Below are 17963 nucleotides of genomic sequence, written 5' to 3'. Positions count from 1 at the left end.
TTTAGTACCTTATCCAAGTATGTGCTCTGACTAAGTCCAATTAGTCACTTCTTTCTATCTCTCAATATTCTAATTCCAAGAATATAGGCAGCTTCTCCAAGGTCTTTCATGGCAAAACACTTTCCAAGCCAAGACTTAACATCTTTTAATGTTGGAACGTCGTTACCAATGAGTAATATGTCATCGAAATATAATACCAGAAAAGTTACTATACTCCTACTAGCCTTCATGTACACACAAAATTCATCTTCACTTCTAGAGAAACCAAACTCTTTGACTTTCTCATGGAAGCAAAGATTCCAGCTGCGAGACGCTTGTTTCAATCCATAAATGGATTTCTCAAGCTTGCACACTCTACTGGGAAACTTTGCATCAACAAAACCCTCTGGCTGATTAATATAAACATCCTCAGCCAACTTCCCGTTAAGGAAAGCAGTCTTGACATCCATCTGCCAGATTTCATAGTCATGAAAGGCAGCTATGGAGAGCAATATCCTAATAGATTTAATCTTAGCTACTGGCGAGAAGGTCTCATCATAGTCAACCCCTGGGGTTTGAGTGAAACCTTTTGCAACCAGTCGAGCCTTGAATGTGTGCACATTTCCATCCATGTATGTCTTCTTCTTGAAGATCCATTTTCACCCAACTGTCTTACGACCTGGTGCACTATCAACCAAATTCCAAACTTGGTTGTCATACATGGACTTTATCTCAGTGTCCATTGCCTCTTTCCACTTGGAAGCCTCTGGGCCTTCCATTACTTCCTTTTAAGTAACTGGTTCATCTAAATTTACCAGTGTCCTATCATTGATGAATGTGTCACCATATGAAGTAATATGAAAACCACACAACTCAGGTGGCACACTCACCCTAGTGGATCTTCGAAGAGGTACTGAGTTATCAACTGGCTCAACAGGAACTGTTTCCTCTGGTTGAGTGCTAGTGTCATCTAAGGTTCCTTCATTGGCTAACTCTTGAATTTCTTCATGGTCAATGGTGCTCCCATTGTCCTCTTTGAATATGAGCTCTCTTTCTAGAAAGACTCCTCTTTGTGCCACAAAGACCACGTTTTCACTAGGTCTGTAGAAAAAATATCCAAAACACTATTTTGGATAACCAATGAAAACACATTTCTCACTTCTAGCTGCTAGCTTTTCGTGAGTATCTCGTCTTACGAAAGCTTCACAACCCCAGACTTTAATATGTGCTAACGAGGGAACTTTCCCCGTCTACATTTCGTGAGGTGTTTTGGAAACCTTCTTTGTAGGGACAAGATTGAGGATGTGGGTGGCTGTCTCTAAGGCATACCCCCATATGTGAATAGGAAGCGAAGCACGGACTCATCATAGAACGAACCATGTCTAAGAAGGTTCGATTATGCCTCTCAGCCACACCATTTAATTGCGGTGTCCTAGGAGGAGTTAATTGTGAAACTATTCCACATTCCTTTTGATAGTCGTTGAACTCGATACTAAGATACTCTCCGCCTCTATCGGATCTAATTACATTTATCTTCCTGCCCAATTAATTTTCGACCTCATGTTTAAACTCTTTGAACTTTTCAAAGGTTTTTGACTTATGTTTGATTAAGTAGATATAGCCATATCTTCTATAATCATCAGTGAAAGTCACAAAGAATCGGTTAGCATCCCTTGTAGTTGATCTGAAGGGTCCACATACATCTGTATGTATGAGGTCCAATAGACCTTCACCTCTTTCACAAGACCCTATGAATGGTGATTTCGTCATCTTTCCCAAAAGACAAGATTCAAACATATCATCTAATTTTAGGTCAAATGATTCCAACACTCCATCCTTTTGGAGTTGGGCTATGCGTTTCTTGTTAATGTTGTTGGATAAGGTGTCTAAGTCCATAACTATTTTTGGTATGTACTTGACCCGACCCGGCATGGTCCATTTGGGTTGCATGGCACCATGCAATTGGATAAACTAAAATGAGAGAAATAACACTTATGGTTTATTAATATATTATAAGTTCTAATATATTAATAATATTATTTAATTAGTTTGATCAAGAATTAATTTAGAATTAATTAAGTGATCAAAAGATAACTAATTAAATATATGGGTAGATTGTGTAAATCTTCCATATCTTATATAGTAGGCTAAGAGGCTCCATGGATTATCAAGTTGGGTTCCACCCATAGGATGCTCCATGGGAGTTACAAACCCATGGGTCATGGAAATGAAGAGTCATGACACATTAGGGTTTACATGGTGTAACCCTAGATGTGTCAACACTATATAAGAAACACATTCTCCACCAAAATTGGTTACACATAAGAAACAAGAGGGCTAGAGCCGATTTTGCAAGTGTAAGATTCTCTCAAAGTTTACTCCTTTGCATTTGGTGTTGTGTGAAGCATTTGAGGCATCACACTTGGGGTGCTAGGCTCACAAGGTTTCAAGGATCTTAATCAACAACAAGGTAAGTTATTCTATCTTTCATTCAAGTTAAAAATGTTCCCCATGTATGCTAGATAGGAATATAACCTTGGAATTCAACTTTCCATGATTATTAGACAAACATAGATCCAAGGTTATTAGGGTTGCATGTACACTTAGGAAGTGTTAGAATGCTCAAAACCCATCAAATGTGTCCAAGAAGACAATGCCACAAGCATTCCTTGTCTACACTATTAGACAAGTCAATATTAAACACACTATTTCCTAAGCTATCAACACAAGTCATTGTTTCATACACACCATCACAAGGTAAAGCTTCAAACACAAAAACACCATTCTTATAAACAGAAATTGAACCATTCAAATCATTAAAAGAATACTTAAAACCTTGTCTGAACAATGCATGAAATGAAATAATGTTTATCGTCATCTCAGACGAATAGCAACAATTCAATAAATCTAATCTAACATCATTATTAAGCAAAAGTTGATAAACTCTGATCTTGGTCACCGGTGAAGACTTTCTATTCCCCATGATGAAGTTTATCCTCCCTCGCTTCACCTCCTCACTTTCTTTTAGCCCCTACAAATCAGAACAGATGTGAAAACCACATCCTGTATCAAGGAACCATGAACGAGAAGATAATGAGTTATTAGAAGAAATAGTGTAAATACCTGCTGAAGATAGCTTCACTTTTCCATCTTTGATATCTTGCAGATATTTTGGGAAGCTTCTCTTCCAGTGCCCTTTGTTATTGCAATAAAAGCAATCAACATCCTTTTGATCAGAAACATGGGGAATGGTAGCATTGGGCTTAGCCTTTGGGCCATTACTAGATGACCCAGCTTGGGCCTTGCCCTTCCAATTTTGCTTAGGAGGACCTTTCCTCTTTTCCCCTTTCCCTGTCTAATAGCCAAGACACGGGCACTTGCATGAGTGGAGGCTATACTTTTACCCTTCATCCCTGCTTCACCTGTCTACAACAAGTTGTGCAATTGGGCCAGTGTCTGCTCAGTGTTGTTCAAATGGTAAGTTAGGAAAAATTGGCCATAACAATCGGGTAATGAGTTCAAGACCATGTCAATGGCCAATTCCTCGTCAAAAGTGAATGTTGAGCTTGACCAAACGCTCTATGTAGCGTTGCATTCTTTGCACATGACTAACAACCGACTCCCCTTCCTTCATCCTGCAAGCCATAAGTGTGACATCCCCAATATCACAGCCAGAAAAGACCGATTTGTTTATGCTTTGTTTTATAAATCAGAGTAACATTTTAAAGAAAACGGTTGCGGAATTTGTTCCCAAACAAGATATGATAAAACTTTATCAAAACATTTCTCAAAGAGAATGTACTTTTTATTAAATAATAAAATCTCGGGATGTCATGTTCCGATATAGACCAAAAGCATAAATAGATCAAAATGGACCTTACAACAGTTATTTACAACTACTGGTCTATAATCCAAAATCTCTCGTCAAGTCAACCAACTTATGCTCTTGTGCCATTACCTGTAATGCAAAGAAAACTGAGTGAGTCAGGCTTGGGAGCCTGGTGAGCATGTAGGGTTTTCAACCCACAATAATATAATTATTATATTCAATCATGAAACAATCAACCCAATTACCCATCCCCATTATCTTCTTTAACCTTAAGGATCTACCCTAAGAATCAACTATTCATCGTTCATTTATTCCTAAGGATTATCCTAAGGATTAGACATGAAGTCACATCGTCACCAGGGTTTATACAACATATGCTAAATCCATAACTCTCATTTATCGACAGTATTATTCACAGGAATCCACCTGCAATACATGTCAATGGGTTTTTAGAGTACATCTGACGAACATATAGTTCACACACCTAGAGGTTGCGAACCTGCCAGTGTTCCATGGACCGTCTAGAATAGTCCATGGTTGTCATCCATACTCTGCTGAATGACAGGGCCATTGCTTGGGTCATCGTTTGGTTCATCGCTTGGCTCATCGCTTCTCACCATATTTTACCACTCATATATCATCGCTCATCGCTTCTCACCATATTTTACCACTCATATATCATCGCTCATCTTTCATTGCCCATCATTATCTCATCATTTATTCGCACATCAACTATCTACCCATGTTTTAACCCAAAATATTTGTAGATAAAAATAGATATACAGTTTAAAACTTGTATAAAACATTTATTCAACACTTATTTGAAGTAATCAAATAACATATAAACACATAGCAGGTATTTTTATAGAGAATACTTCATATCTATGCGTTAGAAGAAAACGAATTTACACTCACTTGAGAACACGATGATCGCACAGCACCTCGTCTCTTAAAATAATCTTTTACGATAAAACTGGGATATTTTTCCTTGAAAACCGAGCCTTTCGCGGGCAGAGTTTCGGCTCGGAAACTTTACTTCTCGGCATCCTCGGGGCTTCGGGACTTACTTCGGGGCTCGGGAATGATATCGGGGCTTCGGGATAGTTCTTGCACGCAAAACGAGGAGAATATGGGAGAGAAAGAAGATTTTTAGCAAAAAAGATCGGCAGCCCACGACATCTATTTATAGGGGCTGAAACCCCGATTTACGCTGGGCGTAAATCCTAGTTACGCTGGGCGTAATTCCTCTACAAGCAGTACGCTGGGCGTACATAGAGTACGTTGGGCGTACTTTTCGGATAAGCTTTGGTATGCGTGCGACGATTTTCAAAAATTCATAACTTTCACATACGAGCTCCGTTTTTGACGTTCTTTATATCCACGCGTAGGTGAGATTATGCTCTACAACTTTCGTTTAGACTCCATCGGCTAATTTTGATTTATTTTTATTATATTTTTTTTAGTAGGCCGGGAAAGGAAAACTCCGTTATAAAATCATAACTTCTTCATCCGACGTCCGTTTTAGTCTGTCTTTTTACCGTTGGACTACTAACGACGAGATATTCGATTCTCATTTAGATTGTTTTGGCCAAATATCACTCGATCTCAATTTCGAGATTTGGGCTGCATACTGCTAAGTCGAAACTTCGAAAAATCATAACTTCCTCATGCGAAGTCAGATTTAGACGTTCTTTTTACGCACGCTCTCGGTTTAACGTATTCTAATACTTTTGTTTAGATCACTAAGGCTAGATATCGCTCTAACTTAAATTCACTTTTACATCGCGTTGTTTCGTGCCGGTTCTGTCGCGAAACTTCGACAGGTCATAACTTCTTCGTTATAACTCGGATTTCAGCGTTCTTTATATGCACGGAAACCTTGTGACATATACTACAACTTGGTTAAGATTATTTATTGTAAACACTCTTCTATTAAAAAGTCATTTTTGACGCTTATCGTCTCTAAATTGACTAGCCCGGATCTACGGGCGTTACAATTATCTCCCCCTTAGGATGATTACGTCCCGGAATCATCAACGAAAATAGGGCTTGTATAATGATTCCATACGTTATCTTTTCATCCTAGGTAATAATCGTAACTTCTATGCTTCTTCGAAAGAGTATCTAACTCTAGGGCTTCTTGACTGCAGACCATGCTCAATCTTGCATTTTCTTTTCGTATTATGTTGGACTTTCAATCGTAACCTTCGAGTTACAATATAAGTCCTTATTGTGGACTCCTTCTTCTTCTTAGGATAAATACCTTCCTTTATCTATTGTAATAGACCGATGGGTCGTGTTCTAATGACCTCTTATCGCATGATGCAATGCTTAGACTCGGGTCTTTTGAGTTAAATTCCAGAATGGAATATACCTTTCTTCATATTCTAATGTGATATAACCACATTTTAACATGTAACATTTCCAGCTACAAACTTTATTAATAATGAGCGCGTTACCAATGGTAGCATTGATTTCAATCTTCTGACTTCAGTCAAATGCTACATTGAACTCGGTTCTCGGAACCATGTAACAAACTCATCGTATTCAGACTCAATTTGATATGACCACTAGGGTCGGAATAAGAACCATCTTACTAGTCATTACCGAAACAAAGGTAATGACATAACTGAATAAAATGGAATCAATCACTAGCTTCTTGGTAACCTTGTGACTTTCCCTGATCCAAGTGTGAGTCCTGTGCTTCCGGTAGTATAGGCCTCTACTACCATTCACACCTACTCGTACTCGTCCCAAGTATCGTCCCACAGTCGACCAAGTCACCATACATTAATCATACAATCGTTCAACACATCAGATAACAAAACCGGGGTTTATATTAATCCTTGAAACGATTACACAAAGGTTCAAGTTCACCCTATTCTATGCCTCTAATAGGCTACACTTCCTGATACAGACTTTATATATTGATAAGAAGTCTTCATCCTTGAATCCTCGCATTGTTTTCCGCTTCGTCGAGGATCATGTGGAATGCCCTTGGCTTTGGTGGTGCATTTGGCATTGTTGCTTTGTTTTTATTCGGGCAGTCTTTAGAAATATGCCCCTCTTTGTTACATCCGAAACATACCTTCTTGTTGAATGTGCACTCGTTGGCGTAATGCCCAGACTTCCCACACTTCAAACATATCACTTCTTCTCCATATTTTCCCAAGTGTTTCTTCTTGCACATATCGCACCATTTCGTTTCGACTCCTTTTCCTCCTCCAAACGTTTTCGAATTAGACTTTGAAAATTTTCTTTTCTTGCTGGAACCTGAAGTTCCTTCGAACTTTCTCTTTTCACCAACTTCAACTTTGCTGGCGGTTCTTTCCTTTATCGTGTCCTCAATAGACTTGGCAGCCCAAATAGCTGCCTCTAGAATAGGTGCCTGACGTACTGGCACCGCGTACTCCCATGGGAGTCCCTTTGCGTACCGGTCAACTTTTGTTAGCTCATCTGGGACGATGCGCAAAGAAGACTCTATCTTGTCTGTAAATGTATTGGTGTATTCATCCACCGTCATGCTGCCTTTTGTCAATGTCAGAAACTTGTTCTCCAATTCTAGCAGATTTTGGGCCGAGCAGAACTTGCGCTTGAATTGCATCAAGAACTCTGCCCAAGTCAGTTGCAGTGGCTCATTAGGGCTTAGGGTCTTTCCCAGAGTGTTCCACCAACGAACAGCGCCACCCCTGAACTGACGTACTGCATATATGGTTTGTAGTTTTCCCTTGCAACCGCATTTCATAAAGGCCAACTCCATTTCTGAGATCCAATCCATAACTCCGATCAGATCTTCCTTTCCAGTGAAGGTTGATGGTTTGCAAGTCAGAAAATCTTCGTACTTGCATCCAAGGCCATCATTCCCTCCATCATGGTTATTCTGTCTAACAATTGGTGGGTTGGCTTGACCAACAGTCCCACTGAAGTTACCTCCTTCCGACGGCCCTCCATTCACTTCGGGATCTTCGACTTGAATTGAAAGTTCTTCACGATTTTGTTGAAGCAGACGTCTTGTTTCTTCCATCTGACGATCCAACATCGTCTGAATCATCAATTGTACACCATCCATTGTTATTGGCTCGGGTGCTGCTGCTACAATAGGTATTTGCTCGATTACAGGTGGTCGATTCCTGTTTTCGTTTGCGTTTCCAGCTCCACTTCTTGTTCTTGCCATCGTTGATCTATACACCGAACAAGGTGAATTTAGATCCTCCTTCACAATAGATAATTATCCGAATCACTCCGAAACGTTTATATGCTAGTTCTAATTCCGTAGTCGCAAGCTTAGAATCCTAAACACATAAGGTTTCCAGATCCGGTCGGCAACAGACCGTAGATCCGAACAAATAATATCATATATGGCAAACATATAGCATTTAGCACATAAAAGCATTTTAGGCAATCTTCCTAAAATAAACTAGTGCTCGTGTCTAAATATAACAGACACACATCTCACAATCTCACTTAGCATTCTAAGTTTAACTCTAGAAATCCTACAAATTCCTAGTTCGCTTAAACTAATGCTCTGATACCAACTGTGACATCCCCAAAATCACGGCCAGAAAAGACCGATTTGTTTATGCTTTGTTTTATAAATCAGAGTAACCTTTTAAAGAAAACGGTTGCGGAATTTGTTCCCAAACAAGATATGATAAAACTTTATCAAAACATTTCTCAAAGAGAATGTAATTTTATTAAATAATAAAATCTCGGGATGTCATGTTCCGATACAGACCAAAAGCATAAACAGATCAAAATGGACCTTACAACAGTTATTTACAACTACTGGTCTATAATCCAGAATCTCTCGTGAAGTCAACCAATTTATGCTCTTGTGGCTTTACCTGTAATGCAAAGAAAACTGAGTGGGTCAGGCTTGGGAGCCTGGTGAGCATATAGGGTTTTCAACTCACAATAATATAATTATTATATTCAATCATCAAACAATCAACCCAATTACCCATCCCCATTATCTTCTTTAACCTTAAGGATCTACCCTAAGAATCAACTATTCCTCGTTCATTTATTCCTAAGGATTATCCTAAGGATTAGACACGAAGTCACATCGTCACCAGGGTTTATACAACATCTGCTAAATCCATAGCTCTCATTTATCGACAGTATTATTCACAGGAATCCACCTGCAATACATGTCAATGGGTTTTAGAGTACATCTGATGAACATATAGTTCACACACCTACAGGTTGCGAACCTGCCAGTGTTCCATGGACCGTCTAGAATAGTCCATGGTTGTCATCCATACTCTGCTGAATGACAGGGCCATCGCTTGGGTCATCGCTTGGTTCATCGCTTGGCTCATCGCTTCTCACCATATTTTTGCACTCATATATCATCACTCATCGCTTCTCACCATATTTTACCACTCATATATCATCGCTCATTTTTCATTGCCCATCGCTTATCTCATCATTTATTCGCACATCAACTATCTACCCATGTTTTAACCCAAAATATTTGTAGATAAAAATAGATATACAGTTTAAAACTTGTATAAAACATTTATTCAACACTTATTTGAAGTAATAAAATAATGTATAAACACATAGCACGTATTTTTATAGAGAATACTTCACATCTATGTGTTAGAAGAAAACGAATATACACTCTCTTGATAACATCATGATCGGACAGCACCTCGTCTCTTAAAATAATCTTTTCGGATAAAACTGGGATGTTTTTCCTTGAAAACCGGGCCTTTTGCGGGCAGAGTTTCGGCTCGGAAACTTTACTTCTTGGGATCCTCGGGGCTTCGGGACTTACTTCGGGGCTCAGGAATGATATCGGGGCTTCGGGATAGTTCTTGCACGCAAAACGAGGAGAATATGGGAGAGAAAGAAGATTTTTAGCAAAAAAGATCGGCAGCCCACAACATCTATTTATAGGGGCTGAAACCCCGATTTACACTGGGCGTAAATCCTAGTTACGCTAGGCGTAATGCCTCTACAAGCAGTACGATGGGCATACAAAGAGTACGCTGGGCGTACTCTTCGGATAAGCTTTGGTATGCGTGCCACGATCTTCAAAAATTCATAACTTTCGCATACGAGCTCCGTTTTCGACGTTCTTTATATCCACGCGTAGGTGAGATTATGCTCTACAACTTTCGTTTAGACTCCGTCGACTAATTTTGACTTTATTTTTATTATATTATTTTTAGTAGGCCGGGACAGGAAAACTTCGTTATAAAATCATAACTTCTTCATCCGACGTCCCTTTTCGTCTGTCTTTTTACCGTTGGACTACTAACGACGAGATCTTCGATTCTCGTTTAGATTGTTTCTGCCAAATATCACTCGATCTCAATTTCGAGATTTGGGCTGCATACTGCTAAGTCGAAACTTCGAAAAATCATAACTTCCTCATGGGAAGTCAGATTTAGACGTTCTTTTTACGCACGCTCTCGGTTTAACGTATTCTACGACTTTCGTTTAGATCACTAAGGCTAGATATTGCTCTAACTTAAATTCACTTTTTACGTCGCGCTGTTTCGTGCCGGTTCTGTCGCGAAACTTCGACAGGTCATAACTTCTTCGCTATAACTCGGATTTCAGCGTTCTTTATATGCACGGAAACCTTGTGACATATACTACAACTTGGTTAAGATTATTTATTGTAAACACTCTTATCAAAAAGTCATGTTTGACGCTTATCGTCTATAAATTGACTAGCCTGGATCTACGGGCGTTACAATAAGTGACTTGACTACCTCAAACTTTTCTTGACGAGCTCGCTTATGGTATTTCTCCATAAGGTCCTTGTTCATCTCAAAAGGCCAGTAATCCTCTTAGTACCTCTGCAGTTCTGGGGACATGGTTGTAACCATGATGCATGCCACTTTTGTAGCATCATCATAGTGCTTTTTGTAGGCAGCATACTCTTCAGGAGTGGCTTTGGATTCATCAATTTCTTTGAGCTCCTTTTCAAGGACATACTCTTTGTCCTCAAAACGAAGCGTCGTTTTGTTGTGCATCCAATCGTTATAGTTAGAGCCATCCATAACGACTTTGGAGCAAATGTTGAGCAAAGAGAAGTTGTGGTTAGAGGATGATGAAGCAGAAGCGTTTCCAGGAGTAGACATCTGAAAAGAAAGATAGTTTTAGTTAGATTTCAAGATACCTCAATATAATAACCCAAAGATACAATATTAAGGTTAGGATCCAACTATGAAGATTTACAACTTAGAAATGGGATGCCGAGATCCAAGTGTAAATTTCACAAAGGTAGGTGATTGACGATTCACCAATTCCACCATTAGACGAAACAAACGAAGTGAAATTCCTAATTCCTTTTGAGATACATTGAAACTATTTAATGGCATGTTTTAATCTCGGATTATGCTCTTCTATTTGTGATTGGGATACCGAGGATCACAAACAAGATGTGAACAACCATGCAAATGTGCTTGGTAACCTCATTGTCTTTATCATTATCTATTGATGTGCTGGTAAGCCACACACGCTCCATAAAAATGATAATTATGAGATACCCATTACTACTCTTTATTAGTGCCTATTAGTGTGATGTTTAACCACACACACTCCACTAACGACCAATAAAACATAATGTGCAATTTCATGGGTTAGCATACTTTTCACATTTTTTTTCTTAAAGTAACTAGAGTTGGGATTTTGTAAAATAATGCTCTAGTACTTTCTTAATAACATTATACTTTTAATGAGATTTAGTTGTCCTATCAAATCCGTTCTGCTAACGACCCTCCACTAATCAAGGAAGTGGTGGGTGAGAGTGGACACCCATTCAACTACCATTTTATAGGGAGTTTCCTTATACCCCCCTTATAGACTAGCTTCGTGAATGAGGCATACTAGTGATTTGACTGACCAATTCTTATACATATATAATATTTAACTTTTAATTATAATATATATAAGGTGTATTTTAAACTATTTAAAACTTTAGGGTTTATATAAAGATTTCGAAAATTAAACCATTAATTTTAAATCTAAAATAAACCAAAATAGATTTAATAATTGTCTATTAACTATTAATTAATTTATTAAATCTTGTAAGGATTATCTAATCAAATTAAACAATTAATTTAATCCTAATCCATATCCCTCTAGATTTCGAAAATTAAGGTGTAGGATCATTTCCTTATTTTTCTCAATTACCCAATTAGGCAATAAATATCCAAAATAAAATAAAACCTTAATATTATAAGAAAATTTCTAAATTCAAGGGAAGAGGCTAGGTTTTTCAAAACCCTAACCCTAATTTCGATTAGGGTTTATGGAGGCTAGGGTTTTTCGAAAAACCCTTTAAACCAAAAACCCTAAAACCGAAAAACATGGCCATTTAAGGTTTAATAGCTATAAACCCTAATTTGCAATTCAACTATTATAGCTATTCAATTTAAAAAAAAACCATGCTCTGATACCACTAATAGATTTTGGGTAAAACAAATAAACTAGAAAACAATTCCTAACTTCACATGCAACCTACTTTGGATCTATGTTTTAACTATTGAACATATAACTTTGAATTGCAAAACAAGAACCCTAAAGACAGAGGCTACTTTCGAAATTAACCAATTAGGGTTTAGAGTTACATACCTTTCAATTGTTATAGCAAACAATTGGTAATCCTTTTGATCTTGATCTGCTTGGAAGCTTAGCACCACAAATGCAATGCCTCTAATGGAGTCACACCCAAGAACTAGCAAGAAGGAAACTTCTTAGGAGAGAGGTTAAGGTATGCAATTTTAGCCCTAGGGTTTCTTCAAGAGAAGGAGTACCGATTTTGAGAGCCAGGAGGCTCTTTATATAGCTGCGGGATCTAGGGTATAGGGAAAACCCTAATGTTCCTTTCCTTGGGGCCTAAGCTTATCCAAAGGCCTTATCCAAGCCCCTTGGACGAAATCATTAGGGTTTCCCCTATAGATTTCATCCACCCCCTTCCAAAGAGGTTCTGGAACCTTCCACTCAACTATTTGATAATTGCAAAGTAGTCCCTGCACTTTATAATTAATACAATTAACCCCAAAATGAATTCTAATTAATTTCTGGCTAACTATTAATTAAACATTATGATTTCTAATTAATATATTAACCTTTTAACACATTAATAAATCATTTATATTAATTTATTACTTTTATAATAAATCAATATCTCTCATTTTATAATTTCCTTGTCCAATTGCTAGGTTTGAGGGCAACCCAAAAGGACTGTGCTCCTATCAATTCAAGTACATACCAATTATAGTTATGGGCTTACACACCTAATCTAACAGAAACCTAGCATTATTATCACTAAGTTTTAGTCTAATATTTATTGCGACTAATTATTAGTCTAGATTCATCATTAACTCAAAGTCTACTTTCATGATCTATCAAGTAAGGAACAACCAGGTAGGATCATATCGGAGGTAGGGTCCGTTTGGTATACGAAGTATACTGTTTGGAAATCTCACTTTAAACACCTCACTAAATCACAACCTATACATCATCCCCGTAAGTAGATCAATCAGTATAACGACATCGAATCACTGATAAATCTTGTTTATAGGTTCATAATAATGATAATGAACTTAAATATAAGTTATACTTAAAGTAGGGTAAGCATAACTCACTTACAAGGGGGTTTAGAGAGGAACCGAGCTCCGCGCGGACAGAACTTCTGAGCCGAAAGCTCTTATTCTCGGAGCCTTCTAGAGCTTCGGTACTAACATGTAAATCCTAAAGAGGGCTAGAGAAAATCCTTGAGGCTTTGGGAGTGTTTGGGAGAGAGTTGGAGTGAATTGGTGTCGAGAAATGAAGAAAAACGAGTGCTATTTATAGGCTCCCAGCTCCCGCGTACGCTGGGTGTACTCAGCACGTTGGGCGTACATAGAGGTACGTTGGGCGTACCCCTGCCACACATGTCACAATCTCATGCCAAGCTGTGGGGAAGAAGGTGTGGCCCAGATCTTGCCACGTGTCACTCGTTGGTTAATACCAAACATTAATTATCTTCTAAATTTCGCAACTTTCGTATACGAGCTACGTTTTTGATGTTCTTTCTATCCACGCATAGGTAGCGATGTGATCTACAAATTTCATTTAGACTCCTTTGGCTAATTTTGAATTTATTTTTAAAGTTATATTTTAAGAGGCTTAGACAGTTAAAGTTCGTTAAAAATTCAGAACTTTGTCATCGGACGTCCGTTTTCATCTGTCTTGATACCGTTGAGCTCCTATTAACGAGATGTTCTATTCTCGTTTAGGTTGTGTCGTCTAAAAATCGATCGATCTAAAATTCGATTTCCAGGCTGTGCACTGCACTGCTAAATCTTAGAAAAATCATAACTTCCTCATACGAAGTCAGATTTGGATGTTCTCTATGTGTACGCTCTTGGTTTAACGTATACGACGACGTTAGTTTAGATCTCTAAGCTAAAAAGTAGTTTATCAAAAATTCACTTTACGTTACGCGCCGTCGTGCCGGTTTAGTCGTAAAACTTCGACGGGTCATAACTTATTCGTTATAAGTCGGATTTCGGCATTTTTTATATGCGCGAAATCCTTGTGACATTACTATAACTTGGTTAAGATTATTTACTCTAAATAATATTCTATCAAAAAGTCGTTTTTTGATGCTTATTGCCTCTAAATTGACTAGCCTGAATATGCGGGCGTTACAATTATCTCCCCTTTAGGATGATTACGTTCCGAAATCATCAACAAAACAGGGCTTGTATAATGACTCCATACGTTATCTCTTCATCCTAGGTAATAACCGTAACTCTTATGTCCTTTCAAATGAGTATCTAACTCGTGGACTTCTTAACTGCTGGCGGTGCTCAATTTTGCACCCGCTCTTCGTAATATGTTGGACTTTCAATCGTAACCTTCGAGTTACAAACTCGATCTTTATTGGAGACTGTTGCTTCTACTTAAACATACTCAACTTAATATAAGGTATTTACTTCGATTATCGTAACAGACCGATTAGTCATGTTCTAATGACCTTTCATCGTACGATGCAATGCTTAGCCTCAGGTCTTTTTGAGTCAGATTCCAGAATGGACGATACCTTCCTTCATGTTCTAATGTGGTATAATCACATCCTAGCACGTATCTCTTCTAGCTACAATCTTCTTACTTTAACAACGATCGTAATACTTCTATTGATTGCTTCGATTATCTTTCACTTTAGTCTTCTGGCTTAGGTCGGATGTTACATCGAACTTGGTTCTCTGAATCACGTAGAGTACATATCTTAGTCGGATTCGATATGATATGACCACTAGGGTCGGAACAACAATCATCTTCTTAGTCATTACCGAAACTATGGTAACAACAGACATGAACTAAACGGAATCAATTATTAGCGCCTTGGTAACCTTGTGACTTTCCCCGATCCAAGTGTGAGTCATATGCTTCCAGTAGTATATGCCTCTACTACCTTTCACACCTACTCATACTTTTCCCAAGTATTGTCTCACTGTTCTCCAAGTAACCATACAAGAATTTCACGTAGTCATTTAACACATCGGATAACATAACTAAGGTTTATATTATTTCTTGAAACGATTACATAGATGTTCAAGTTCACCCTATACTATGCCTCTTATATTAGGCTACACCACATGATACTATTTATATGGCTACTATATAGATCCTTACTCCTAATCCCTTGCATCCTCGCCTGCTTCATTAAGGATCATTTGGAATGCTCTTGCCTTTGGCTTTAGCGGTGTGTTTGGACTTGTAGCTCCTTCCCTCTTTGGGAAGTCTTGCTTAAAGTGTCCTTCTTCACCACACTTAAAGCATAGTTCTCTCTTGGTTGTGCATTCGTTGGCATAGTGACCAGTCTTCCCATATTTGTAGCAGTTCACCTCTTTAGAGCATCTCCCAATGTGCTTCCTCCAGCACTTGTCACACCACCTTCCTTCATTGATATCCCCATACCTCTTGTTGTTGGGGTCAGACTTCGGGAACCTAATTTTCTTTTCGGATCTTGAATACCCCTAAAACTTCTTCTTCTCGCCAACTTCAACCTTACTGGTGGTTCTGCCTTTGATCATTTTTTCAACAGACTTAGCAGCCCAGATGGCCGCCTCAATAGTAGGTGTCTGCCGCACTGGCATAGCGTACTCCCTTGGTAGTCCCTTTGTATACTTATCGATTTTTGTTAGCTCATCAGGGACGATGCGAAAGAAAACTCCATCTTGTCTGTGAAGGCATTGGTATATTCATCAATGGATATGTTGCCCTTTTTTAATGTTAGAAACTAGTTCTCCAGCTCTAGCATATTTTGGGCTGAGCATAATTTGCGTTTAAAGTGTACCAAGAATTCTTCCCATGTCAGTTGTAGTGGCCCATTGGGGCTTATGATCTTTCCCAAAGTGTTCCACCAACGAACAACCCCACCCCTAAACTGACGCACAACATATGTGGTTTATAACTTGCCCTTGCAACCACATGTTATGAAAGCTAGCTCCATTTCGTAGATCCAGTCCATAACTCCGATTGGATCTTCTTTCCTAGTAAAAGTTGATGGTTTGCAAATTGTGAAGTCTTTATACTTGCATACATTCCTTTCAATTCCCTCATCTTGGTTATTTCTTCTAACCACTCGGGGTTCAGGTTGACTCACAGTACGACTATAATTTCCATCCTCTGACTATTCGATATTCAGTTTAGGCTGTTCAACAAGCATAGTAGGTTCATCCCTATTCTGTTGAAGTAGACGCCTTGTTTCTTCCATCTGACGATCCATCATCATTCAAATCATGGCTTGTACTCTTGCCATCGTGATTGGCTCGGGTGCAGCTACTACCTCTCGTGTATGCTCAATCACTCGAGGCTCGGGCTGATGGTTTCCATTAACGTTTCTTAATCCGATTCGAGTTCTCACCATGTCGATCTATACGCCAAATCAGACGTTCGGTGTTCAGTGAAGAGAATTAAGATAGGAAATCTTTATTTATGATAGACGTATAAATCTCCTTACCACTCATAAAAGTTACATGCCAATTCTAATATCATAATTAAACGTTTAGAATCCTGAGCACATAAAATTTCCTGATCCGGTCGGCAACAGACCATAGATCCGATCAAATGATGGCATCATAAAGCATCACAAATCATTTAGCACATAAAATAATTTTAGGCATCTTCCCTAAATAAGCTAGTGCATATGTCTATCCATGCATATTTCCTAAATATAGCAGACACTCATCTCACAATCGTCGCTTAACATTCTAAGTTTAAGTCTAGAAATAAATCCTTACTCCTAGTTCGCTTAAACTAATGCTCTGATACCAACTGTGACATCCCCAATTTCACGGCCAAAAAGACTGATTTGCATATGCTTTATTTGAAAATCATAGTATCCTTTTTGAAGAATAATATTGCGGAATTTGTTCCCAAAAAAACATGATAATGATATTATCAAAGCATTTCTGAAGAAATGTATTTTTATTTATATTAAAACATTGGGATGTCATCGTCAATACATAAACATAAACATAACGAAATATTACAAGCCTTACAGTAATTAAACTAGCGGCCTACTACTCCTTGAATCTCTCAGCAGAATGTATCTTTCATATAGCCACATGTGATACAATAAACTGAGTGGGTCAGGTTGGAAAACCTGGTAAGTACATAGTGATTTCAATCCCACAAGGTGATAATAATGTATAACACAAACCTGCAAATCCAACTATTAACACATATATATCATATCTCTAAAACAATTTATCCCATCCCGTCGATTTCCACGTATAGATCCTATACAATGATCTTACAAGATCTAGCCTAAAGGATCAATATGAATAACAAACTGATGACACAGCTTTGGAAATTCCCTGGCAGTAAATGACGATCAATAAACACATCAAATGAGGGGAATGGAATAAGTTTCAACACGAACCTTCGTTCGTAAAACAACAAGATAATTAAGTCAGCGATAGTTATCTAGATAACTCAGCCTAGCAGTGGTATGACATCGTGAGGTATTTTACCCCCATACTCACCCTATCCGACAATACAACATTAAACTTTTCCTAGCAGTGTTCTGACACCGTGAGGTATTTTACCCCCAGACTCACCCTATCCAGCAATACAACATCAAACAAACGTGGTATTGGTCTATTACTGACACACTCTATTAGGCAGTCTAGGAAGT

The sequence above is a fragment of the Lactuca virosa genome, chromosome 3, assembly GCF_052849685.1.
Source record: "Lactuca virosa cultivar CGN04683 chromosome 3, Lactuca_virosa_CGN04683_v6, whole genome shotgun sequence".
NCBI classification, from domain to species: domain Eukaryota; kingdom Viridiplantae; phylum Streptophyta; class Magnoliopsida; order Asterales; family Asteraceae; genus Lactuca; species Lactuca virosa.
The sequence above is the reverse complement of the archived record's forward strand: the minus strand, read 5'-3'. Positions refer to the sequence as shown.